Source organism: Camelus bactrianus, chromosome 35, assembly GCF_048773025.1.
Source record: "Camelus bactrianus isolate YW-2024 breed Bactrian camel chromosome 35, ASM4877302v1, whole genome shotgun sequence".
Classification (NCBI taxonomy): Eukaryota; Metazoa; Chordata; class Mammalia; order Artiodactyla; family Camelidae; genus Camelus; species Camelus bactrianus.
The window spans coordinates 30,053,118-30,078,266 of record NC_133573.1 but is presented as its reverse complement, the minus strand read 5'-3'; positions in this window follow the sequence as shown (position 1 = coordinate 30,078,266).

Here is a 25,149-nt window from a genome sequence, read left to right as displayed (position 1 = left end):
GCCCCACGGCTGGAAGGATGCAGCCTCGGACACAACGTCTCTCTGGTTCCTTTCACGTGTTCGGTGCTCTGAGGCCCTGGAGAAGTGACTCACACTAATTAAATTACCCAGGATGTGGACAGCCCCGCAGGTCGCAGACACATGTGTTAAAGTTCTTCCTCTTGGAATCTTGATGCGTTTGTGGGAGACCCCAGGCCAGGGCCTCGGTATCACATTCCTGTGTACGTACTGAGTATTTATACAATAACACGAGTAGGCGGAGCGTTTAACGTGAGGTATCCCCGAAAATTAAGGTGAATTTTACCTGCTTCGCAGAGGACGGAGGTGAGGGGCTGCAGCAGCTCTCTCAGGCCGGTGGGAGGCACGGAGGAACGTGGGTCCCTCTCATTCCACACCCTGAGGGCGCCTGTGGCCGCATCCGCCTCCTCGGAGCGTTCTCGATGTCAGAGCCCAGGGAAATGGCAGAACCACATGCTGAACCTGGACCTGTCCCACTCGAAAGGCTGGGCCCTCAGCCAGCGCGTCTGCCAGCCCGCGCTGTGGGTCTGCGGCACGCTCGGCCTACCCGCGGACTCCTGCATCCCACCTGGGGCTCCCGCAAAAGTGAGGTAGGAAGGCCGACCCGGGTGGGCCTCGACTCCGCTGGTGAAAACACAGGCATGAGGAAGGATGTGCCCGGGGAGGTGGGGGACAGCAGGCCGGTCTGACAGCCCTGAACAAGAGGAGGCGTCTCCGAGCTGTTTGTGCAGCAGGTACGCGGCTGGTCCCTCACCTGGCTTTGCTCAAGGTGAAGCTGAATCCCTGAAGCACGCCTCGCGCGACGCCCTCCGCCCTCCCCTCCGCTTTAAATTGCAGCACTGTGTGGCGTTCCAGCCGACAGCCTCAGCGAAAAGTAGGGTTTTCAGAGGCAAGCCTTCAATTTTCCCTTGTGTTATTCTGTTCCTGCAGTAATTTGCACGGCCTGTGTTTAAAGGTTTTCCTAATCGAACAAGTGCAGGAAACAAAAGTGGCCGGTGGCTGTATCTGGATTAAACGTCACAGCCCAGCCATCGCGTATAAACAGTTGCTGGGTGATAGTTACCCACCGGACGCCTCATGGGGTGCATGTGTGTGGGCATGTGTGCCCATGCCATCCTCAGAGAAGACACGGCCCAGGCGGGGAGGGGGAATCTCTGGAGGCAGGTGCCAGGCTTCTTGCCTTTAGGGTACGTGGGGACTCAGATGAATGGAAAAACCAAGAATACATGACCGTCCACGCACCTTGAGTGTGTGCGGTGATTAAAATGCCATTTTCCAAGGTTAGAAATATGACTGCCATGTAGAAATAAGATAAACACATGTCCAGGGAGGTACTTAACTCATTGATAAGTGAGGAAAACAGGGGGACATTAAGACAAGCTCAACAGAAATCGTGGCTGGCGGAGACGTGTGTGCGCGGTCAGAATGCTGAATGAATTTGCCAATAGATACAGAGCGCCTAAGTGTCCCACAGGCCAATAAAAAATAATGCTTGTGGTTATAGTTCCTATAGAAAGGAAATCAATCACCTCCCTGCCAGGCGACGGCATTTGCATGGCTGCAGACAAAGGCCATTTGCATGGCTGTCACTTTCCCGCACTCACTTCTATTCCGGCAAATCTGTAAAATAGCCTAGTCGATGAAAAATGAATGAAAAGAGCCCCCTACCCCTACAGAATGGGGCCCTCAAGGGCCCGCCAGGCCACACCCAGCTATCCGCCACAAGGGCCCCAGCCCACCCCACCTGCACCCGAGTCTTGGAGGCTGTTCCTTGCAGGAGCAGTTACACAGTTGTCATGGACAGAAGACCTGAAGGACTAAATCCAAGAGTCCAGGCATCAAGGGAGAGAGTGATCCTGCAATTCACAACTGGAATCACCACCCCAACTTCAAATTTACAAGTTGGAGTTATTGCTCATTTCTGTGAAACAAATCCTTGCAAGAAAGAATCTAGACTATGGGGGAAAAAAACAGAATGAAGCAGTGGCTTGAGGAGTGCAGTATTAAACAGAAGACTCATCTAACAGGGAGGAAATCAAGGGCACATCCACTCCCCCGGAGTGGGAGGGGAGGGGGGCAGACAGCATCTTCTGGGGCGGGAACTCGCAGGGCAGACAGAAGCAGGCACGGCCAGGCTGCTGAGGTCACACCAGGAGCACGGGATGTGGACAGTAGCCCTTGGACGTGTGAAGTTCTCTGCGGAGGCAGAGCAGAAGCTGTCCTCAATCACCAGGGAGGCTTTTTTAGCTCCGGCCACCCTAGCTTTCACATCTAGAAACGTCAGCCAAGGGAAGACATATCCTCTCCGGGCGCCCTGAGATTCCTACGCCCCAAATCTGCCTTAGTCGCAGGTGTCTGGGAATTCTGTTGCTGGCGGCCCAGCCATTCTGCAGGAGTTGTCAAACATTTCAACGTGAGAAGGATGCTCTAAGACACCCCCAGCAGCGGGCTCTGCAAAAAGTACCTTTTCAGATGACTGTCTGGGCACCTCTTCTTGTTCGGTCGTTATTTGGTTCTGATTAGAAAAAGTAAACATGCTCATGTCAAAAAAAAAAAAAGAGAGAGAGAGGGAAAAAGAGAGCGTGGGGGGGGAGGGGGAGGGAGGGGGGAGGGGAGGACTTGCTCCTGCCTCCCAGGGTGCCACAAGCCCAGCCGGAGAGACCAGTGACAGGGAGGCCTGGGCGCCTCTTTAATTCAGTTGTGCTGAAAGAAATGATAACCCAAATTAGCGCTGCTCGTCACACCTGCATTAACACTAAGATTTCCATCAAATTAAAATCATTTTGCAAGATTGGAATTGTTTCTGCAACGCCTGAGGCCCAGAAACGGAGGCATGCCAGTGAATAAGAATCAGGACATCAAATGGGCCTCCAGCAGAACACACGGAGGGTGGGAGGCGGCGGGGGGTGGGGGGCGGAAATAATCACACGCACGCTTGACCCAAAGTCGTCTCCCGGAGGGGGAACTCGCCGGTAGCCGAGGCCGTGGGAAGGCCCGGCTTTCTCAGAACGGGTGTAGGCACATCTACCAGCATAAATCGCCAGCTGGCCCAGCGTTTCCGGACACTGACTTCGTCCTCAGTCCTGAGAGCTCTGGCTGGAAGGTATCCTCAGGTGTTCTGCATCCTTGAAATGCGAACTATTTTATATAGCACCTGATTTTAAGAGAACCCGTGGGACAAAGGCAGGAGTGAGGACGTTGGTGAGTTACACATGTATTTTTTATACAAGGAAGTCTTTTATGTGTATATGTATGTGTATGTATCTATATGCAAAATCTCTTAGTAGAAATGCACATTTTAAAAATAGGTTAAAGGGGTGCTAGATAAAGGATGAATCTCTCAAAGAGGGTATGCTGGCAAAAAGGACAGAAGAGACAGGATAAAACGCCGTCCCGGGAGCATCCGGGGAGGCTTCTCAGATTAGCCAGGGAACGCGTGCCGCTCTGACTCCTCCCCGGGGCCCTGACTCTGCTGTCCGCAGGAGGCCTGGCTGTACTGACGCTGCTGAGAAGGTGCAGGGGCTTTCTGCCCAGGGACGAAAACTCATGGTTCACCCCTTTGTGAAACAATGGAAAAGTGTATGTTCTTCCCAAAACATCCAGGAAGAAAAGAGCTCACATTTTTTACGGGATGAAAAAAAGGTTAATGTGCATCAGACATTAAAAAAAAAAAAAAAAAAAAAAATTAGCTATCTGGAATACTAGAGATAAAACTATTGGATGACCAACTGGGGGAATCTTATTTCATTTTCTCTGTATGACATTCTTGCCCCCTTTCAAGTCCTGTTTTGGTCGTGTGTTCACCAATTTGGAATGAACTTGTGCTGACACGGAGACACAAAGGGGGAGAAACTGTGGAACTGTGTGTGTCGGTTCATCACTTACAAAACACTTTGCTGCAGGTGCTGGATACCAATGGTTCTGAACACATGTATGAAAACACAAAATGCTTTTGTCAACATTTATTTTTTAAAAAGAAGGAAAAAGAAGGGAGGGAGGGAGGAAAGAAGGAAGGAAGGAGAGAGGGAGGGGATTTCTAAATACAAAAGAGACTCTCCAGGGGTCCGAGAACCAGTCCCCTGGAGGTACCCAGGGACAGCTGCAGCCCCTGAATTCCATCTCTTTCTCTCTCAGCTTGAGGCGGGAAGCCCCATAAAAGAGATAGGCAGGACCCCCAAGCAGGGCCACTGCTCCCCTGCCGGCACCATCCGGTTCCCTAGCCCAGAGGCTCTAGCTCACTTTTTGCCTCTGAAACGGCTTACTTACCCCTAAAATTCTACTGGTTCCCTGAGCTCACTCCTGATTGGTTATTTCCTTCACTCCTGATTGGTACATTTCCCTAACTTCTGATTGGTCCACTTGTAGTACTTCATGTGCATGGAGCTCTCTCCTGATTGGTTACTTCTCTCCCTCCTGATTGGTCCACTTCTACAAAGCTTGTTCCTAATTAGTCAACTTTTGTTATATCTTATTTGCATATGATGTTGCAAAGTGTAAACTGGCAGCCTATAAAAGCCTGTGCAAACCAGCTGGTGGGGTTCAGAGCTTGGAGTGTTAACTCCGATGGGCCCGCTGGTGTAATAAACCTGGGTTCTCCAACTCTCCGAGTGCTGCTTGGTGTCTCGCCCGGATCGTGGTTGCTGTCACAACTGAGCTGTAACCCTGAGCTGTAACGTGTTTTCCTGCAACAAGCTCAGTCCTGTACATTTGGGCCACTTTCGTAATCTTTACACAGGCTTTCAGATTTTTTATTCTTTCTCCAAAAAGCTTACTTGCTCCTCACCAAATTAAATCTAAATCCATTTTCCCACCTTTTTTTAATCCATGACTTTTCTACTCTCCCTAGAAAACAGACATGATTTTTAATTAATAACAGTTAATAACAAAGACCTTTTAAGTACTAACAACCATTAACACTTGTCATTTCCAAAACTGATTTCATGCATATTAATTCTTCTTGCCCTTTACTTCAACCCAACATCAAAGAAGTTTAAAATGTGAAAGGTCATCAGTGAATCCCGGCGTATTCAACAGAGCGATGTCACGTGCCTGAAAAGGGAGGGCAGGGCGTGCTTCTGTTTCTCTCTCCATCTCTGTATTTCGATCGAGTTGTCAAGCAGCCGTGCTCCAGAAGACAAGAAGATGGTGGCCGGGAGCCCCGAGACTGCTCTGCAAGGCTTTGGCCAAAAGGAAGTGAGCGTCGCCCCCCAGCCGCCACTCCCTGACCGCAGCATCCATCTCTGTGGGAATTCGGGTCACCGCAGCGCAGGGGAAGTCACTGTGCGCAAGAGCCCTCGGGAACTCGGACGGTGCAGCGGGGGCCCCAGCTCTCCGCTGTGCCGAGGGATGGAGGGGACCACGGGGGACGACTGACCAGCACCGAGGGAGGGGCTCCCGAGGGAGGGAGAACGCCTCTCCGAGGAGCCGGGCAAGCAAGGTGACAGCCGCTGCCCCCGGGGCATCTGACCCGGTGCTGAGGCTTCTTGTCCGGCACGCTCGGCCCCACACGCCAGCCAGCCGCTCCCTCCCTACCAGCTGCTTAGTTTCTCATCTGATCCTTCCTGACGCGAGGACTCCCTCGGGCGGTGTCTCCAAGCGTTCAAATTACCTTCATCTTTCAAGTTTGCCCCTTCGGTCATTAATCCTTCTCTCGCCTTCTTCAGCCCTGGTCTTGTTTCCCCTTATAGAGTGAATCTATACATTATGTGTACCCTGTATATTATATGTGTGTGTCAGTGTTTTTTTAACTAAGGCAGAAATGGACACTTGAAAGAAAAAAAAAGTGGAGAGAAGGTGAAAAGCAGAGCTACAGCAAAACCTGTTTCCGTGTAGCTTTGCTCAGGACAAAGAACCCAGACGAACGGCGCCGGGGCGCTGCGTCTGCATCTGACGCAGGAGACGCTGCGGTTCCGGGGCTCGGGAGGAGCAGGCGGGCGGGGCCCGGTCAGAGGCGCGGTTTTCACGGCGGAGCCAACGCTGTCCATCCGTTTTCGCTAAAGAAGCTCTGGAGCAGTATTCCTGGGGGCACGTGGATTTTCCCCACTTGCTGATCTGAGCCCCGCAACGCAGTAGCCGCTCCCCAAAGCTTCTGTTACGAGCATTGCCTCGGCTTCTTTGGGACCAGGAAGTGGGTCACTCGAAAGTTGCAGGAGCGTCTCCTGTGCGCGGCCCTGGTCCACGTGCTGGGAATGCTCCCAGCTTGACCATGAAAACAGCCGCAGCTAACATGGTAGGAATTTTACCTCCAAAAAAGTTTTTAAATATCATTTCACACATAGAAGAAGATACCACCTGTGACTACCCACCCCGATTTATTCTGCCAAGAGCTGTGTTTGTGGAGGCGTCGAAGCAGAGCAACGCTCCACTGCCCAAGCTGAGCCCAGGTCCCCAGGCCGCCTCCTGCTTTGGTGCCAGCCCCCTGGAACGACACCACGGCAGACGGATTTGGGGGATCTCTTGTCTTTCCTTGACCTTTCCAGATGTAGATCCCAGTGGGAGAAACAACAGCACGTGCTTTCCCACATAAGTAGCCTGGGAAGCTCCGGCTCGTGACTGCAAGGAGTCGTGATGGTTCTCAGGCTGATGACCTGGGGCCCTGAAGGGGAGTGGAGCTTAAAGCAGAAGAGTGTTTCTCCTTCAGGGTCACCCTGGGCCTCACATCTACACAGACTGACCCAGTGAGGGGCGCTGGACAGCCTGTGGCAGAGGTCAGCGTAGCTTCAAGAGGGGACCGTCCACAGCACTGACCCCCACACCCGCCCCCTGCAATAACTGAGGTCCTTCCTGGCCCTCCCCGCATCAACCCCACACTCGGTCACTAGGGTTGTGATCTAATTCCACACCTAGTGGCGGGGGGACCCTGGTCATCAAAGCTGCGTGGCCTCACGTGGGATCCCTGTCCCTCACCCGTCCAGAGAAATGGCTCCAGCTGGACTCGTCTGCTCCCCCACCACCCCGGAGCCTCACCAACGCGGGTTCCAGGGTGCCGCAAAGGTGAGGCCACATGTACCCATCCTCAATCCTGGCATTGCAGCATCGGGCTCCTGGGGACGGGAAGTTTGAGCCCTAACCAACCACCGCCGTCCTGGCTGAGGAAATCTTAGGGATCTATCGTCCATGGAAAATCGCTCTGCAGAAGTAGGGAGAGTCTGAAGGTTTCAAGCAGGGGTGGGCTCAGCTGCAGCCTCCCCTCCCAGGGCCGTGGGGCAACATCGTGTGGGGTCGTGCGGAAGGACAGAGTCCGTAAAGAAAATGTCGAACAAATGCTCAAGATATTTGTGCCTTTCTCCCAGGAATCCTCAGTGGTCTGCATGATGCCGCTAATAATTCACTCAGGTGAATCGTGTTGAGCGCTGCATAACCTGCCCCACCGCTGTCCTGTCTGGATCCGTCTCCTTGTCATTCGGTTTTTCATACTTGGGTCACTTTTCTGCAGTTGTGGATGGAGTCTTACGCCCTCTGTAAAAAATAAAATTGCGTATTAACGTGGACTGATGGCTATGCCTGACATGGAATCTGTTTTTGTTCCTCCAATATTTTCTTTCAATAGTGGGATTTAAATCTTACTTCTTTTTCCCCTTCATTCAACATAATATTCAGCATTTCTTGGAGCTGGTACTGTGGGAAAAGCAAAAGTGGATGAAACATGGCTCCTGCCTTCAGGCAGGTGATAATCTGTATATGTTAGGACAACCTTTAAAGAAAGGGTCAGCCCAACTCGCAGCTCCTGAGACACTTGGAATCCTTGTTCTGCCCCTTACTGCCGAGAAGACCTGCACACACTGGTGTCACAGGCATTTTCCACTGATGAAATGGAAGTAAAAATAGTAACCTTGGCAGATTGTGATGCGTGGACAGTATGTGACAATGACCTTTCAATTACCAGTCCCCCGTGGAAGACGTTATCATTTCTCCCACTGAAAGCTGGGGGTCACCCTGTCCTGTGTGACTCGAGGACCGTTGGCTGGAAACCACCCCCCTCAACCCGTGTAGGGAAGACTCAGCATTCCTCGCAAGGTCTTTTGGAAACTGGATTGTGTCTGCAGGTGGACTTCCTCCATGCTTCTGTTGTTATGGATTCTCTTCCCATCATCTCGTAGAGCTTTCCCCCTTTCCTCTCCATGTTCACTCACACTGCTCATTGAGTCTAGAAGGCGGGATAGATGATTAAATCAGCAGCGAGCATCACAGACGAGGAAACCAGACCCCCCATTCCTGGGGGACCACAGCCTCCACGTCAGGGAGCAGGTGGCCCCTCTCCTCAGACTCAGCAGCATTGCTCCACGGCCACTCCCCTCCCTTCCCTTCCTCCTTCTGGTTGCTTCTTCCTAGTGGACGCCCCCACACCCAGCCACCAACCTGACTGTTCGCTTCCATGCAACGCTTTTGCCCTCTGTCTCCATCACCTCTTCTCAACTATGCCCCCAAAGCCTGTATTTCTACAACCAAGAAGGAGACTCGAGGAGATTTGCTAAACTAAGGCAGTTCTAACTCCTAGGAGAAGCCACCCCCTAGTTTGGGGTATTGATTTTTTTGTCTTGGGAGGGAGGTAGTTAGGTTCATTTATTTACTTATTTATGTTGCTTCCTGATGTTCAAGCCGACCACTTACTCCTGCTGAACTGTCAATGCCGGGGTGGGGGGGGACATGCCGCATACTATTGGCTGCGAGAATGTTCTCAGGTCGGTCATGGGATGGGAGGGGAAGGGACAGAATCCCGGGAAGTTTGTGCAGTAGGTGGTACTTGAGTTGTTCTTTGAAGAAAATGTGCAAAGTCAATAGACGGATCTTGGGAAATGAGATTTCCTGCAAGAAGACGACGTGATGAAGGACACAGTGTTAGGAAAACACGGGTGTCTGGAGAAGGACACATAGCCTGGTGTGAATGAATGATTAGGTGTAGTGAGTGAGAAAGGGTAGAGAGCAAGCAGCGAGCTGGGACAGGAAAGTGCAGTCAGGGTCCCTGGGGAGGTGTCCGACCACAGCATACCCTGTGGACTACTCCGTGGGCAGCGCAGAGCTCTGAGCTCTGACGTGAAGCCACCTAAGGGGCTGATGCATTCAGAAGAGGCTTCGTTTGAATAACCTCCAAGGTTCCATCCACCTTTCAGAGCCTTCGAGTCTAAGGTCGGACCCGCGGGGTTAGGCAGGAGTGCTGAGGCTTTATGAAGGAATGATGCAGGGGTGTAAGACGGGGACGGGGAGAGCTTGAGGGTGAAGTGGGTGATAAATCTTGAGCTAGAAGGAATGCAGTGTGGGTGCGAAGGGGGAAGAGGTCCTGGGAACATTCTGAAACGAGGAAGTATAGACACGAACAACCAATGAGAGGGCATAGGCACAGAAAAAGGAAGAAACATGATCCCAAGGTTCAGAACAGTGGTTTATACATTGTGGCCTCATAATTTCCTGCATCTGTAGTACCTAAGAGTCTTTTAAAAACGGTAAATTCCCAAGCGTCACCACAGGCCATCGGAACCTCCGTGGAGTGGGCTTGGGGGAAGGAATAGAAGATCCAGGTTCCATTTTCAGACGTGTGAAGTCTGGGCTGCGAGCGACACCGACAGCGTGGCATCTAGCAGAAGTTCATTGTCTGCAGGCGGCCGGGTAACTGCGCCAGCACCATTCGCTGTCCTTCGTCTAATGCAGCACTTTCGAATCTTTATCAAAAATCAACTGCATGTACGTGCGGGTCTATTACTAAATAAAGTCTCTAGTATGTTCCATTGGCCCGCATTCTTATCATTCTGCCAAGACCCCTCGCCAGTTCATGGAAGTCTTCCAAACGTGTTACTCTGTTCAAAGTTAGTTCTGGGCTCTAAATTTCCAGATAAATTTTAGAATCAGCTTGCAAATTTCTACCAAAAAAAAAAAAAAAAAAAAAAGCCCTGTGTTGTTTTGATTAGAATTCAGTCTATAGGGCAGTAATGGTAGAACTATCCTACCCACATTGACTGTTCTGAACCGTGAGCACAGCGTACCGCCCCGTTCATTTAGTTCCTGTTTGCTTTCTCTCGGCAGCGTCTCCTAGTGCTCAGTGCACAGGCCTTACACATCTTTTGTCAGATTTGTCCTTAAGCATTTCACTTTCTGATACGGTTGTAAATGCTATTGCTTTTTAAAATTTCGATGTCCAGTTACTGGTTGCAAGTACGTAGAAGTACAATGAACTTCTGTGTGTTGGTCTTGGATCCTGCAGCCTTGCTAAGCCCCCTCGCTGTGAGCTGTTAGCCTTAGTATTGGCTCCAGCAGCTCAGTAGACTCCAGAGGCCTTTTCTGTAGAAGAACACGCCGCCTGCAGACGGGCTTGGAAAACACTTGCTGAGGGAGTGAGCAGCGCTGCAGCTCCAGCAGAGCTGGAGACCTGACTTTGGAAGTGAAAATAGATAACGTTTCTAAATAGACCGTGTGGTGCGAAAGGAGGAGGGCAGGGGCCGGAGAGGGGGCTGAAGGCCGAGTGCTGTTGCAGGATAACTGTGGGGGGGGGCTCCAGAAACACAGGAGTCGCCAGCGTTTTCCCTCTACTTCCCAGAGTTGCTTCTTTCCCTGAGTGAGTGTGACCCCCAGGAGCGCTCTGGGAAGCCGCACGTCTGCACACCCACAGAAATAGGCAGAGCACTTTGACACGCTGTTAACCAACACTGTTGTTTTGAACTTGCAAGGAAGTGCAGAGGAAATAGACTAGAAATGCGTATCTCAGCAGAAAAACATTCCCAAAATTGAGAACGTACGTGGGGGGAAAAGATCGATGTCTGAGGATGATTTTCCACCAAGTTTATGGCTGTGTGTGTATGAAAAACACAGCTATGACTTAAAGATTATCAGGACTTTCCATAGTTTCTGGTTATATTGCTGTCTGTGCATGCGTGTGTGCACGTGTGCATTTGTGTGCTTGTGTGCACGTGTGTGTGCATGTGTCTGTGTGCATGTGTGTGTGCATGCATGCATGTGTGCGTGTGTGCATGTGTGCATGCATGTGTGCACGTGTGCATGCGTGTGCGTCTGTGCTTGTGTGTGCGTGCATGCATTGCGTGCTTGTGTGTGCATGCGTGTGTGCATGTGTCTGTGTGCATGTGCATGTGTGTGCATGCATGCATGTGTGCACGTGTGCATGTGTGTGCGTGTGCGTCTGTGTGCGTGTGCGCATGCATGTGTGCGTGCATGTGTGTGCGTGTGTGTGTGCATGCGTTAGTTCATCAGGAGCCCACAAAGCAGAACTCTATTGTCTGAACGATGCTGTTCTTACCGCAGGTATTTTCAAAAGCATCCGAAGCTGTAACAGCATTGCCTGTAGAGAAAAGCTGAGCAGCAGTAGAATCGAGTGTGTGATTCCGACCCGTGGAGTCTGAGCCACAAGACAGAAAGCCCTGCCTGTGAGCCGTCGCAGATGGCCGGGCAGCCGACACTCCAGGAGGCCCCCCAGCAGATCAGCCTATAAACTCAAGTTCTTTCCGCGGATGCGTCTGTCTTTCTCTTGTGAAGGAAAATGACCCTGCAGCTGAAATGCAGGCTTTGCAGTGCAAGAAAAACAACATCTGGAGCCTTCGCCGGGAGCGAGGCAGGCCGGGCGAGCGGGCGGTGCCCGGTGGGGACCAGCCCTGGGATCCGGCGAGTCGCCCTGCGTGCCACACCGACAACATATGTTTCTATGCTAATGAACGCCGGGCTCATTTAGAATAAATTTGCATCCATCAACGTCAAACAGCGCGCAAATGTTCTGTGGTGTGTAAACAGCCCCTGGATGCCAGGGGAGCTTGAGCCGCATTCCCAGCCAACTTCCAGGGCATCACAGAGGGGAAACGCGGGCCCCGCGACAGGCCATGTGTTCCCGGGACGCCTGGAGCGGTCCGGTGATGGATGCAGAGACGCCCTCCTGGGACGGCTTTGGAGGGTGCGGGAGGCCAGGGTTTGGGAGGAGGCGGCGACGTGAGGGCAGAACCCCCCTCCCAAGGAGGAGCGAGGTGCCCTTGCAAACACCCGGGTCAGATCTTGGCTCTGCCACCGCTTCTGTGGCGCTAGGAGCGAGCGGGTCACGCCACTTCTCCCAGTTTGGCTCCTTTTCTGCAAATGGAAGGTTCGACTGCATGAGCTTTCAAGCCACTTGCAGCTACAAAGCCCCGTGGTTCACGGACACAATATCATGAGAGTTAGCTGTCTCGTTTCAATTACAGGTTGACCCCTGTGCCCGCCAGGGTCCCTCCAGAGCTCCTTGAACACATCTGGGCTCCCATTCAAAGAGATTCTTTAGAGGCAGAAGGGTGTCACTCAGTGGTACAGCCTGTGTTTAGCATGCTTGAGGTCCTGGGTTCAATCCCCAGTACCTCCATTAAAAAGAGAGAGAGATTCTTTATAGATGAGCGGGCAGGAAGCCCAGAATGGCCATCGGGCACCCCCAGCCCCACCACAGGCAAGAAAAGCTGTAACTTTATCCTTTCTGACCGCCCGATGTGCTCTCTGGGCTCTGTCCCACGGCGTCCCCCAGGGGCTGCTGTGGGATACGGCCCCCGCCCCGCACCAGCCCTCAGACCGGGCAGCCTTTGGAGGGCCCAGTCTCCCTCCCTGGCAGCTGCTGACTGCCCACTGTCAAAGCATCACAGCCTCCCCCTGCCCTCCCTCCCCCCCCCCAAACAGCAGAGCAGCTACCGCAGGAGAGGACAGACCACCGGGGCTGTGCGTGCTCTTGCTGGCCCGCAGCCGGCTCCAAGGAAGGGCTGGGAGTGATCCCTGAGGAAATGTCCTGCACCGTGTGACACTGTCAGTGATGAGCTGAGTCAGGTCCCCAGATATCACATGTTGCAGCCCCAAACCCCCTGGCACTCCAGAATGTGACTGTATTTGAAGAAGGGGCCTTTAAAGTGATAACTAGGTGACTAAAGGTCCTGTGGATGGGCCCTCGCCCAGTGGGACTTGTTGGACGCCCCCTTATAGGAAGAGACGAGGCCACAGAGACTCCTGGACGGACAGCGGGAAGGCGGCCGTCTGCAGGCCGAGAGGAGAGGCCTCAGGAGCACCCAGCCCTGCTGACACCGAGACCTTGGACTTCCAGCCTCCAGGACCGGGAGACGCTGAGTGTCTGCCGCCCGCCCACCGCCCCGCCTCTGGTACAGCTGCCTGCGGGACTAAGATAACGGTCCATGCGTTTCAGCAGGTGTGTTGTTCAGTTAGGACGTGTCCCCCCATGGGAATCTGGCCCCACGAAAGCAGGAGGGGCGGCTGACCGCTCAGCTTGCGCCACGCCCACCTCGCGGAGACGTGCAATGACTACTCGTCACATGAGCTCGTGAGCCCGCGAGGAAAAGGCGAGTGGATCGATGCTCCAAACGCCTGAGCTGAGCCCGCCACTCGCCAGTGCTCCCGCTGAGTAAAGACGAGCCGGGAAGGTTCACAGGGCGCCCTTGCCCGCGCCAAGCCCGCCTCCTGGCGCCGCTCCCCCTCCTGCAGCCGGGCTCTGGTTCAGGCTTCTGCCTCGGTTCTGAACGTCTGCACTCAACGGTTCAGAGCTCAGGCTTAATTTCCCACCCACAATTAGTAAGATTCATATTCCAGAAGAAAGCTGAAGTGTTCATTTGTGTTAACTCTGCCCTTGGGACCCATAAGCTCACTGAGAGAAAGCGAAGCCACATTTTTGTCTTTTCAAAACGGGCCCTCAGTCCTGGGGCGGGCGGGTCTTCAGCCCCGGGGGCCCAACCCTCCCCATCTCCCTTAGAAACACAGCATTCTTACGGAAGTCATCTTTCCCCGGGAGACACATCGAAATACAATAGCCTTTTAACGCTGAAATATTGGAAGAAAAAAAAAAAGAGGGAAAAAGAATATGGGTATTTATATAATTGAGTTTTCATTTGATTCTAAGACTCAAATCTATTTTAACTGAAAGTAGCTCACTGAATCAAACTTCAGAACACACAGGGGCCTTCTGTTTCCACCCAACTGCGTTCATGAGCCCAATAATTTGGACACGCACAAGCTCCTACACATTGTCCGTTTTTGAGGACATCCATTTTGAAGCCTGCGAAGTGCTACGTACGACAGAAATCAATAAAATAAAATCTCACAGCATCATCTGTCTTCTCGTCCCAGTTTGCATATGATTCCCAGGGAACTTTCACTAAACGTCTTCAGTATTCAGCCAGGGTGCTTCTCTCGGTGCATTTTCCACCCTTCCTGTTCCTTCCAGTCTCGGAAGCCCAGCCGAGCACTTTGTCCATCCCATAAGCACGCATCTTTTCTCTGATTAAAATAGTTTCCTTTTCCGTACAGTCAAGCAAATGAGTTTGCTGCTCTTTCTGAAGCAGCAAAAACTGAACTCTTCTTGGAAGTCAAGTATTTCAAATTAAGAAAAGAAGAAAAGGAGGGAGGAAGGAAAGAGAGAGAGAAAGAGGGAAGGAAAGAGCAAAGATCCCCAGAGTTCTGAAGCTCCGCTGCTGGGTTTAGAGAGAACGCACCTCCACGGTCCTAGGGCTGAAATGAGAGTCTAGCGCTGCTGTTGGAGTCGATGCATGATCGTTTGTCCTGTGTACTTTTAAAGCAAGTTATAAGGCCATTTGTGTGGCTACCGGACCGGGACGTTCTGCCTCATCAGCGGAGGCTCAGCCCAGTGGGAGGTGGTGCCCAGGAGGGAGGGTCTGAGGACGGGAAGGGAGGACAGAGGAGGGACCAGAGCTGAGGATTCAGTGCCTGTGATTCTTCTGGGATGAGCTGACCATTAGGGCCACTCTGACACGTCCTAGAGACGTGGATGAAAATTGGCTAAAACTCTCAAATCAAATAAATCAAGGTAGCCGGCTGATGGGTAATTCTATGCAGATACCAGTCCAGGGAGGTATCTCCCAAGCCCGCACGCGCACGCATCTCTTCAATTGCCCATAATGACACCTTGGAAGGGCATTTGCCACGAAGCGACTGGAACCAGACCGCAGGACGGCGGGCTCCGGCAATCACTGCCACGCAGGCTGGCCTCATTTTGCATCAATTGGCATGAAGGATCTTTTACATAATGTGAATCGGGCCTAACTGTGAGCCTGATTGCGCCTACTGTCAGCCCCTGGAGACACAAGGGAGGGAAGAGGAAATTACAAAGAAGCGACCTTTTGCGTGTCGTGGACGGAAAAAAAACCCGGCCGGCAGGAAAGCACGCCGCTGCGTGGATAAAGGAGCAGAAAGTCCCCGAGGCGCCACACAAGGTGTCATTCTCAATAGGACAGAGCAGAGGAGCCACCAGAAAAAATTTATCCTCCCCGGATACAGATGCTCTGCAGACACTGCCACCTGCTGTGTGACCAGCTTGACCAGAAAACCCAGGCAGCAGACCTGGGCTCAAGCCCCGCCCAGGTGCCTCCTGTCCCGTCCACCGGAGCAGGCTGCTCCTATCTGGGTTTGTGCTGGAGCAAGTTGGGATTAAATGAGGCCCTGGTTAGGGTGGAAAACAGAGCACAGATGGTTGATCATTAATTCTGATGCTTTTGCTTTGTGAAAATTAAGTCCACTTATGAACATACTTGTCAGAGGATCAAAAACAGGTTCTCCTTCTGCCTGTGGCCTGAGCAAACTCCAGTCTCCTTGACCTGCATTCTCCCCACTTCCTCTGCTGTTCAGGACACGGAATCTAGTCTCCCTTTTGGTCTGGGGCAGAGACAGTAACGTTGGGGCACTCCAGTGTTTGTACCAATTAGTCTTTATCTTCAGGATCCACTGACCAGGCAATCAAAATGCCAGAAAGAAGGACAAGTTGACGAGCTCCCTGCCAGCCCCTCTCGTCACACACATGGGCCCGACGGGGGGTGGGTCCCGGGCCATCCCTCCAGGTCCGATTGTGTTCTGCAGCCAAGGACCCACCCAGGAGGAGAGAGCTGCAGCCAGTGGCAGGAGAGCATTTACGCAGTCCCACGGTCTGGAGGCTGGTGCCTGGTGAGAGCTCTCCTCCTGGGTTACACACAGCCTCCTTTTTGCAAACTCTTCAACAGCAGAGAGAAAATGAGCTCTCTAGTGTCTCTTCTTACAAGGGCACTAATCCCATTGGGTGGGGCCCCAGCCCTGTGACCTCATTTAATTGTAATTAATGTCTTACTCCTAATACAACCACACTGGGGGTTAGGGCTTCAACATATGAATGTGGGGGACACGGAACTTCAGTCCACACAGCCTATTACCTGTGTGATCTCGAGCAGGCAATTTAATGCCTCTGGGCATTCATCAGAGGTGCCTCAATGTCATTCATCTGCCTCACAGGGTTTCTACGAGGATCAAATAAAATATACATGAAGGCACCTTTCCAACTGCTAGAAACCGCAAACATCTGCTAACTAAGAATGAAAGGAAACAGTCAGCCAGATACACAATGTGAGGCATGTGGCTCACGCGGGACCAGACCCTTCATTAGTCAGTCTCTTTCTGCCCTCTTCCCTTGTAAGAAAAAAGCAAATGGCTACAGAAGAGAAATCATATTTTTTAAAAAATCCAGGGTAACAGCGTGAACCCTCCCATGTCAATTTCCCGCACTTCCTTCCAGACCATGAGAGATGAGGCCAGACGCTCATTAAAACTCGAACAAGGACAACAAAGTTCACTAGGGTGAGCGCGGCCTGAGTTATTTCAGAAGGAGCTTCTCGCCTACACGGAGAGAAGAGAGCGCTTCTGTCTAACGAGGACGCAGGCTAATCCCGTGTCTCCGGCCTTCGACGCTCTGCTGAGACTTGGTTCCGTTAACACGTCTGTGCTGCGTGAAGGGGGGCGTGGCTGAAGGACAAAACCCATCCCTGGGAACAAGAAGCACCTCTTCTTTCTGGGCGGCGGCCGTTTCTCAAGCCCCTACCCGTCCCCGGTCTCCTCCTAATGTCGCCTGTGTGCCCTTGGGGTAGAACCCTCCGTGTCCCTGTTTCTCCCTCTGCAGAAGATGACCTTCAGACCCCAAGAGAGAAAGGACACCGTCATCCGAAACCAGATTCCAGGAACGTGGGATGAGAGCATCTTTCAAGCAGCCCAATGCAACCGAATGACGGGCACTATGTCAGGTGGAAACCTGGTGTGTCGTTGGCACCTTCGGTCCGAGCCTCCTCCCTTTTTTGTTCTCCTCCAGAAACACTCAGAGAAACTGCATGGTGGCCATTTTGTTCACTAGTCCAGAACGCCGGTCCCCTGAAGACAATATTCCTGAGCTGCGGTCCTGAGTGGTTGCGTTCCCCACTCAAACTCATATTTTTTGAATTTAGTACTTTTCATTAGAAAGCTAAAGAATTTACATCATGTTTCCTTTTTTCTATTCATGGTAATTTAATCGTATTAAGAAGAAACACTCTGGGCCCCCCCTGGGAGGGCTGCACCCCTCTGCCTTCATCCTGAGTGCCTGGAAAGGGTGCAGACTTGGGGTTGAGTTTTATTGCAGTCTTCAGCTCGGGGCGAGGGAGGACCAACCTCTCCTGGGGAGATGGGGGCTAAAACCCACTCATGTGATGGGGTGCTCCTCCCCCGGGAAGCCTCCCGCCGGGTGCTGGAAATGAAGATGGCAATGAAGACGAGAAAATGCTTTCTGTGTGGGTTTCACTTCGGCTTCTCAGCCACTGCGCCGACGGCTCCCGCCTTGTGTGACATGCTGTGTTACAGACCTGTTACCCTTAGACGCCGAGAAAGCCCAGGGAAGGTTTCTGACTGACGTGACCTCGTTCTGCTCCCCCCCTCATTCTGTGGCATGTCCTTGGGACCAGGTCAGCTACGTCCTTCCCGCTGCCGAGCAGCCGGGCCCGTGCGAGCCTGTCCTACTGTCACCGCCGGGGGTCCAGGCTCGAAGACGGCACCCCGGAAGTCTGGGGAGGGGGACAGGCTCGTGAAGGGAGCCATCAGACCCCTGACAAGGTGACCCCGGACATTCAGCCCGTCACTTCACTTCCCGTGGCCAAAGCTGTTTAATGAAAAGGGGCCGGACCAGGAGGAGGATTTAGCCCAGGTCACATGGTTCCAGTGCCCCAATTCCTCCCACGCTTCAATGTGCAAAATATTCAGAATGGACGCCTCAGCTGATCAAGGCAAACCGCCCCATCTCAGGTGCTTCCAGGTCAGAGTAACTTGATGTCTGGCCATCTCCACAGGAGGGCACCTCCTAGAGAAACAGGGTGGGCACAGAAAGTCAAAATTGTAAATAAAGCCGGGATCTGGCTGTGCTGTTTGAGCCAAACCGAAGCCAGAGGCACAAAAAAGAGGTGAGCCCCCCGACCCCTGCCCCATGTGTGATGTCGTCATGAACACCTAATTTTTTCCCAAAACACCAAAGTAGTTGAAAACTAGTGAAAGGTTGAAAGTGGGTGTGCTAAATTTCACTGCGTCATTTTAAGTTTCAATGCTTCATTTAGTAGGGTTTTACCTTCCTGATGTGAATGGAAGCAACCGTGTCAATCATATTCTCAAAAATCTGCTTCTTTGTTTATCTCATTTTCAATTGAGAGAATCACCATGTTTGCCAGCTTCTCTGGACCAACTAACAATCTTAATTTTTTTTTTTTAATTGACTCCAACTTACTAAAGCTTCTTTTACTGGGGACTATCATGACTCACATTGTTAGAAAATGCTCAAGACCGCTTTCAGATTTAGATCAGATTTTGCTGGGCAGAACTCACAAATGACTTAGAATCTCCAGACGTGACGCTGGTTTTATATTACAAATTATTGACAGTGCAGGCTGCTGAAAACCAATGATTTCAGATGAAATTTGTCCAGGATTTAACTTGTCAGGCTTTTCAGAGGCGAGACAGTGACTGCTTTTTGAAAATCAGATGTATTCATGCAGAATAACTTGTTTTTAGTTTAAAAATTCAAAATGGGAAGAACAGTGTGCTCAGTTTTGCATTTCCCCGTCTCAAATGTGAAATGAGGGCATTTATAACCTCCCAAATTTCGACTAGATAACTACGTTTCCCATAGTAATTGACACCTTTATCTGATGAATCATACATCTCCAATTTCTTTCCCTTTCATTTACTTTCAAATGCAGAAAGAATATTCATGTCTTTTACTAAAGTTTTCAGTTCATCAAACATACTTTCAAAGTCAGTCTCTCTCACTTGGTTTAATTCACAAGACTGGTTGAAAATGAGTTACACAAAGAAGTCAATTCTGGAAATATTATCGATGGCTTTGCTTCTATTAAAGCCAAGAAGGTAAAACTGTAACAAATTCTCATTTGGGTATCAATAAAATACTTAAATTTAAAGTAATGTTGTGAGTTTTCTTGCTCTTTATTTTCAATGCTTTTTCATCTACTTTAATATTTGGGGAAAATTAAATATTAATAAATGCATAACTCTCACATAAGGGTCTCTCATCAATGAATACCGCTTCTGCTAATCCAACTCTCCCTACAATGCTTCAGACTAACTCTATTATCTCTCCCCATGTAAGTGATGTACTTTTTATATCCTAAGGAATGAATTTCTAATAGTGTAATTTCGTGCCCCACGACCCACTAGTGGAAGAAAATGCTTTGTGGGACAATCCTCTGATCCAATTCTTTATTCTAAATAATGAAAGGAAAAGTGCTCAGTGATCTGGAGAGGCCCTGCTGTGGTGAGGACTGGAAAGAGCGTTTGTTTAAGCCACTGTATGAGTTCCCCAAGGCTGCTATAACAAACTACCACAGACTTGTAGTTTAAAAGCCAGGCACTGATCTTTTCACAGTTCCCGAAGCCAGAAGTCCTAAACCCAGGCGTCCATGGGGTTGGGTCCTTCTGGAGGCTCTCAGGGAGGATGCTTCCTGCCTGTTCCCACTTCTGGTGGCTCCTGGCATGTCTTGGCTTGAAGACACATCTGTCCCACCTCTGCCTCTGCCTTCACAAGGCTTTTCCTTGGGCAAGCCCGCCAATGCCAAACTAGCAGCCCTTAGACCGTGCCAGCTCCCTTCCCTCCACTTTCTCCTGGGAACTGGCAGTTCCCAGGTCTCTGGACCGGCAAGCCACTACTTCTGGGGTGGCCCTCAGTAGCACTGGGGGGACAGGGTGTGAGTCAGGCCAACACCCGTTCCAGACACAGTGCGGGGTCAGGATGCGAGACTGTAAGGTGATGACCTGGGATGAATGCTCAATCCCTTTATAGAGGGGGAGGGGTGAAGTCATCTATTTTCCTGCTGGGACTTCCCAAGTGGCCCCGGGCAGCTGCTCTCCCCACGCAGCCCGCCCTGCTGCCCACTCCTCAGGGCCCCTGGGGAGGCCCGGGGAGGGCAGCTGGCGACGTCTCCCTTCTTGGGTGGGGCTCTTTCTCCTGCTGAGCAGACTCTCCACCGTCTGCCGCAGGGAACCAGGCCGTCAAGCACATCCCAATGGCTGGGCCTTTTTGTCCCAATTCAGCCCCAGCGGCAAGGCGCCCTGAGGGCCCAGTGTCCAGGCAGCACCCGAGGATGGCCTCCCACCCGGGACCCCGCAGCCCCTTCAGCTCCTTTGCATCCAAGAGGTGTTGTCAACGCAGACAGGTTGTCTCTTGATAGAAGCAGCTTGTTCTAAAGCTCGTGACCACTCACCCCACTGAGGGGTCGCGCCTGTGGTCCAGGGAGGGCGCTCTGGGGGGGAGAGAGTCGCTGAGCCGCCCATTAACCAGTCAGTCAGCACCCTGAGGAAGGATGATGCTGGAAAGGGTTTCAAGTGCTAGTTAAAAGGCCTGACGGTACAATGTTAGTGTCAATGGCCTCCTGTCTGAGCTGGGAAATAAGTGGAAATGTCCACTCTGGGCAAAGGCAGCATGTTACTTTGGAAAACAGTGAGAAAGAGAAAGAGAACATAGGAACCGTAACAGTCAATTTGTGCACCAGCTATGAAATACCCTCGCTAAAATACCGGACGTGGAATGCCCAAGCGGCTAAAAAGCCCGGTCCAGCCGAGCTTTCTGCAGTTTTGGAAACGATCCACATCTGTGCTCTCCAGTGGCGCAGTCTCTCCAGTCGTGTGAAAATGCTACAAAGCTCTTGAAACATGGCTGCTGTGACTGAAGAATGAATTTCTTAATTCGATCTACCTTTAGTGCACTTATATTCAGGTAGCTGCACGTGGCTGGTGCCTGCTGCGTTGGACCCTGCAGCTCCCGAGCTGGCTCCCACGGGTGGGAGACACGGGGACAGAGGACTCCATGAAAGGGCACCTCAGGGAAGCAAAAATCCAGACTGTGGATGCACGAGGGCTTTCCAGAAAAACAGAACCAAAAGGATGTGCATCTGCGGGAGAAAGGTGCATGTTAAGGGATTGGCCTATGCGATTATGGAGGCTGGGAATTCCAAAATCTGCAGGGTGCGCCAGCAGGCTGGTGACCCAGGGAAGAGCCAATGTTGCAGTTTGAGTCTGAAGGCCACCTGCAAGCAGAGTTCCCTTTTGCTCGGGAAGGACTGTCTTTTTGTTCTAGTCAGGCCTTCAACTGATTAGATGAGGCCCACCTGGTTTAAGGATGGCCACTGATTTACTTTAAGTCCACTGATTTCAACATTAGTCTGATCCAAAAACAGAACAAACAAAAAAAAAAACCCATCTTAGATACACCCAGAATGTTTGACCAAATAGCTGGGTACCCTGTGGCCCAGCCAAATTTACATGTGAAATTAACCACCACGGGGGCATCCTTCAAGCCAGTGGCAGGGAAGGAAAGACAGGGGGTAGTGAGGGCAGGCAAAACTCGAGATTCAGAGAACCCCTGTGAAAACTCGGACCTGGTGAGATCCTAATCAGAGACATCAGCTGCAAAAAGATCCTCCCGAGAAAACTGAGGGAGCCTGCTTTGGCACTGGGCATTAAGTAACACCAACAAGCATCCTGAGCTGTGTTAAGTGTGCAGTGGAATCATCAGAGAATAAGCACGTTGTTTAAAGGTGCACAGTGAAATCGGTAGGGTTAGAATGATCTTTCACGAGCATTGCATTGAAATAACTCCATAAGGCGAAAACAAAAACAAAAACAAACCCAAAAAAACAGATAATTGAAGCAAAGGTAGAAAAATCTGAAAATGCATTATTTGGTGATGGTCCATGAGGATGTGTGACACTCCTCTCTCTGCTCTGGACATCCTTGAAAACTTACAGATCACATTTTCAAGAGGCGATTGGAAGAGTTACTTGGACACTGGTTGGAAGATCCCACACTGAGCACAAATAGATTTGCTAAACTAGCGTTTTTGTAAACATCTTCATGAACCCTCTCAATGTTCTTTTTTTCATCTGAAATTCATGACTGAAAATAGCAAACCCGTTTTCTAGCTCTCACCACATAAAAGCCATCGGATCTGGAATTATGTTAATACCGTTTACCCAAGTTGGAGGGAGAACGTTTGTGAATTCCCACTGTGAGAGCATCTCTAAATATTAGTAAAACGTTAGGTGGCCACAGAATGCACGTTGAGGGTTTTGAAGTGTGTTCATGGCGGGCTTGTGCACAATGGGCTGGTTTGGCTTCAAGATGCTGCCAGGGATATTTTGATCTTAATTTGTATTTTATTCAGGACGCCAACAAAAAAAAAAAAAACAGCAATGCCACGTACAGCCCAGCACCCATCCTCCTTTCCCTGAATGCACCATTGTTTTGGCAATCCTTAAATTTCACGTGGCGCCGTGTGCAGAGCCGGCATTCAGTAGAAGGGCACGCATGAAATGTATCGTAACGTTTCTAAAGAGGATGTGCCCAAATGAGGTTTGCAGTTAAGGACCCTCGTGTTTTCCCCAAACCCCTAATCCACGTATGTGTGTGTTTTTTTAATGTTTCCTAACGCTCAAAAAGAAAAAACATAATAATAACAGATTTTCTTTCTTTAAAATGAAAGGCTCTTCTCTGTAATAAATTTTCACTTTAGAACTCAGTAGGGTTTCTCGTGAGAAGAAATGAAACAGTTTTGTTTTTCTGTCTTACTGAGAGGAAGAGCTCCCAAGCTGTCGGCAAGTAATAATTAAAGCAGTAAAAAATCCCACAGTGGAAATATATGTATTTCCCTGTGTTCCACCAAAAGCCAAGTTCCGCCAGCTCGGTGGTGATCTAGATGGAATCTGCCAGACGCGCAGGCTCTGGCTGCAGCTGGAAGAAGAAGGGAAGCTCTGCCCTGAGCCCGTCTGAGCAGAGGCCGCAGCAACGCTGTGCTAACAGGGGAGGGGACACGAGAGACGCTGGGAGGCAGAAGCCTTGTGCCCCTTGCTTGGCCGACAGCTAACCTTTTCTCCTTCCACATCTGAATCTGAACTGCAGGCCCTTTCTTTGTTTGCACGCGGAGTAGTAAATACAAACATACACGAATTGCTTGTACGATCGCTGAGTTTTGTCATCCCCATGTAAATCCAGACAGGCGTTCAATCCAAAGTAGGGTGTGCCCTGCCGGCCAGCTCCGTGCAGAGGACAGAGCTGGGGACTTTTCTTTGTTAACAGAAATTAACGCCAACCCACTGAAAAGAGGGCCCTGCAATAGAACTTCTAGCCAATTCTTAACTGTTTAAATTGGTCAGAAGCCCAGTCTCGCAGCAGGTCACTCACACACCTAAACCAGCGAGACGGCGGCTTCACGGAGTCACTGAAGAAAGTCAAATATCCTGAGTTAGAAAATGAAATTGGAGGCTGGGGGAGGGTATCGCTCAGTGGTAGAGCGCGTGCTTAGCATGCCCAAGGTCCTAAGTTCAATCCCCAGTGCCTCCATTAAAAAACAAAATTAATAAATAAACCCAATTACTCCCAAAAACTTTAAAATAAAAAAATTTTTTTTAAAAATTGAAATTGGGAAAAATCACGTCTTTCTCTTTGGAACGTATTCCTCGTGTGGGATTCATTTTCCAAAATTGGATCCTTTTTCATCTGGCCAAATTCCACTACAGGCAAAATATATTTAATGCCCAAGTTGAATGTTGCTGAATTACCATGGGATATTTGTAGATACTCTGTGGCCTGTGACATCAGGACAGAGTGAAGCAGACAGGCCATACTGTGATCGCCGTCCTTACAACACACGTCGCGGAAATCTGACTCTCTCTGCCGAGTGAAAATCGGGTGTCTGATGAGAGGTGGCTCGTCCACCCGGCGGGTACAGAGGCATCGCACTGTCCTTTTAAAAACACTGCGGTGTGGGATACGGTCACGCAGACCTGCCCAGGACACGGAATTAACTTGAGTCACTGGGCATGCTAAACAGATCACACCTTGTCCTCACCCAGGCAGTGAGGACACGTTCTCGTAGGCGACCTGGCCAGGTCACACAGGCTCGGTCGTTAAGGATAATGACAGCACATGTCAGGAGTCAGGGCGTCGGGACACACCCTGGTTGGCAGCCATCGGAGACGTGAGGGAGAGCTCGCGGCTCTGCCAGGTGGCCCCAGCTCGTCGGGGCCAGTCCCCCGGGGACGCGGGTGGCTCAGAGCCCCGGGGCAGGTTGTGAGGCAGAAATGAGATGTGGGCTGCAAATGGCAGGTGTGCCTCAGCTCCCCACCCACAAATTCCTAGTAAAACAGACACACACTATTGTATATAAAACAGACAAACAACAAGGACCTACCGTAGAGCACAGGGAACTGTACTCAATTTCTGGTAATAACCTACAATGCATAAGAATCTGAAAAGAAAATGCATACGTATGTCTGTGTGTCACTTGTGGTGCACCTGAAGCTAACACTGCAAATCAGTGACACTTCAATAAAAAAGTTGTAAAAAATGTGAAATCCTCCTCCCACTTTTACGTACTCGTAGGAGCTTCCTTTGTATGGTTTTGCTTCTACCCGTGTGTGTGGACGTGTGCACGTGCGTGTGTGTGTGCGCGTGTGCGAGAGCTGGAGTGTGTGAAGGACAGAGATTAATGCCTCTCCGGGAGATTACGGCCTTGCGATTAGCTCGCCTGCACCCGCGTTCTCCACATCACTCATCTAAAACACCTTATAATAGTCTGATTGAATGGGAGGGTGATTTTTATGATGTGAGTTAAATGGAAATTAGGGTGATTTTTGAAACTCTAACATATGGCCCTCCTGATTACTTTTCCCAACAAATTTTTCATGTGGTCAGAATCTAAATTTAAATAAGAGTCTATGGGGGAAAAGCAGGGGGTGTGAACACCCTGCGCCCTCCGGCCTCCTAGGAGGACAATAAAAACCCAATTTCCTGGAATCAAAGGAAAACGCAAGGCAAGTGGGAAATTAATGGTCAGGAAAAAAA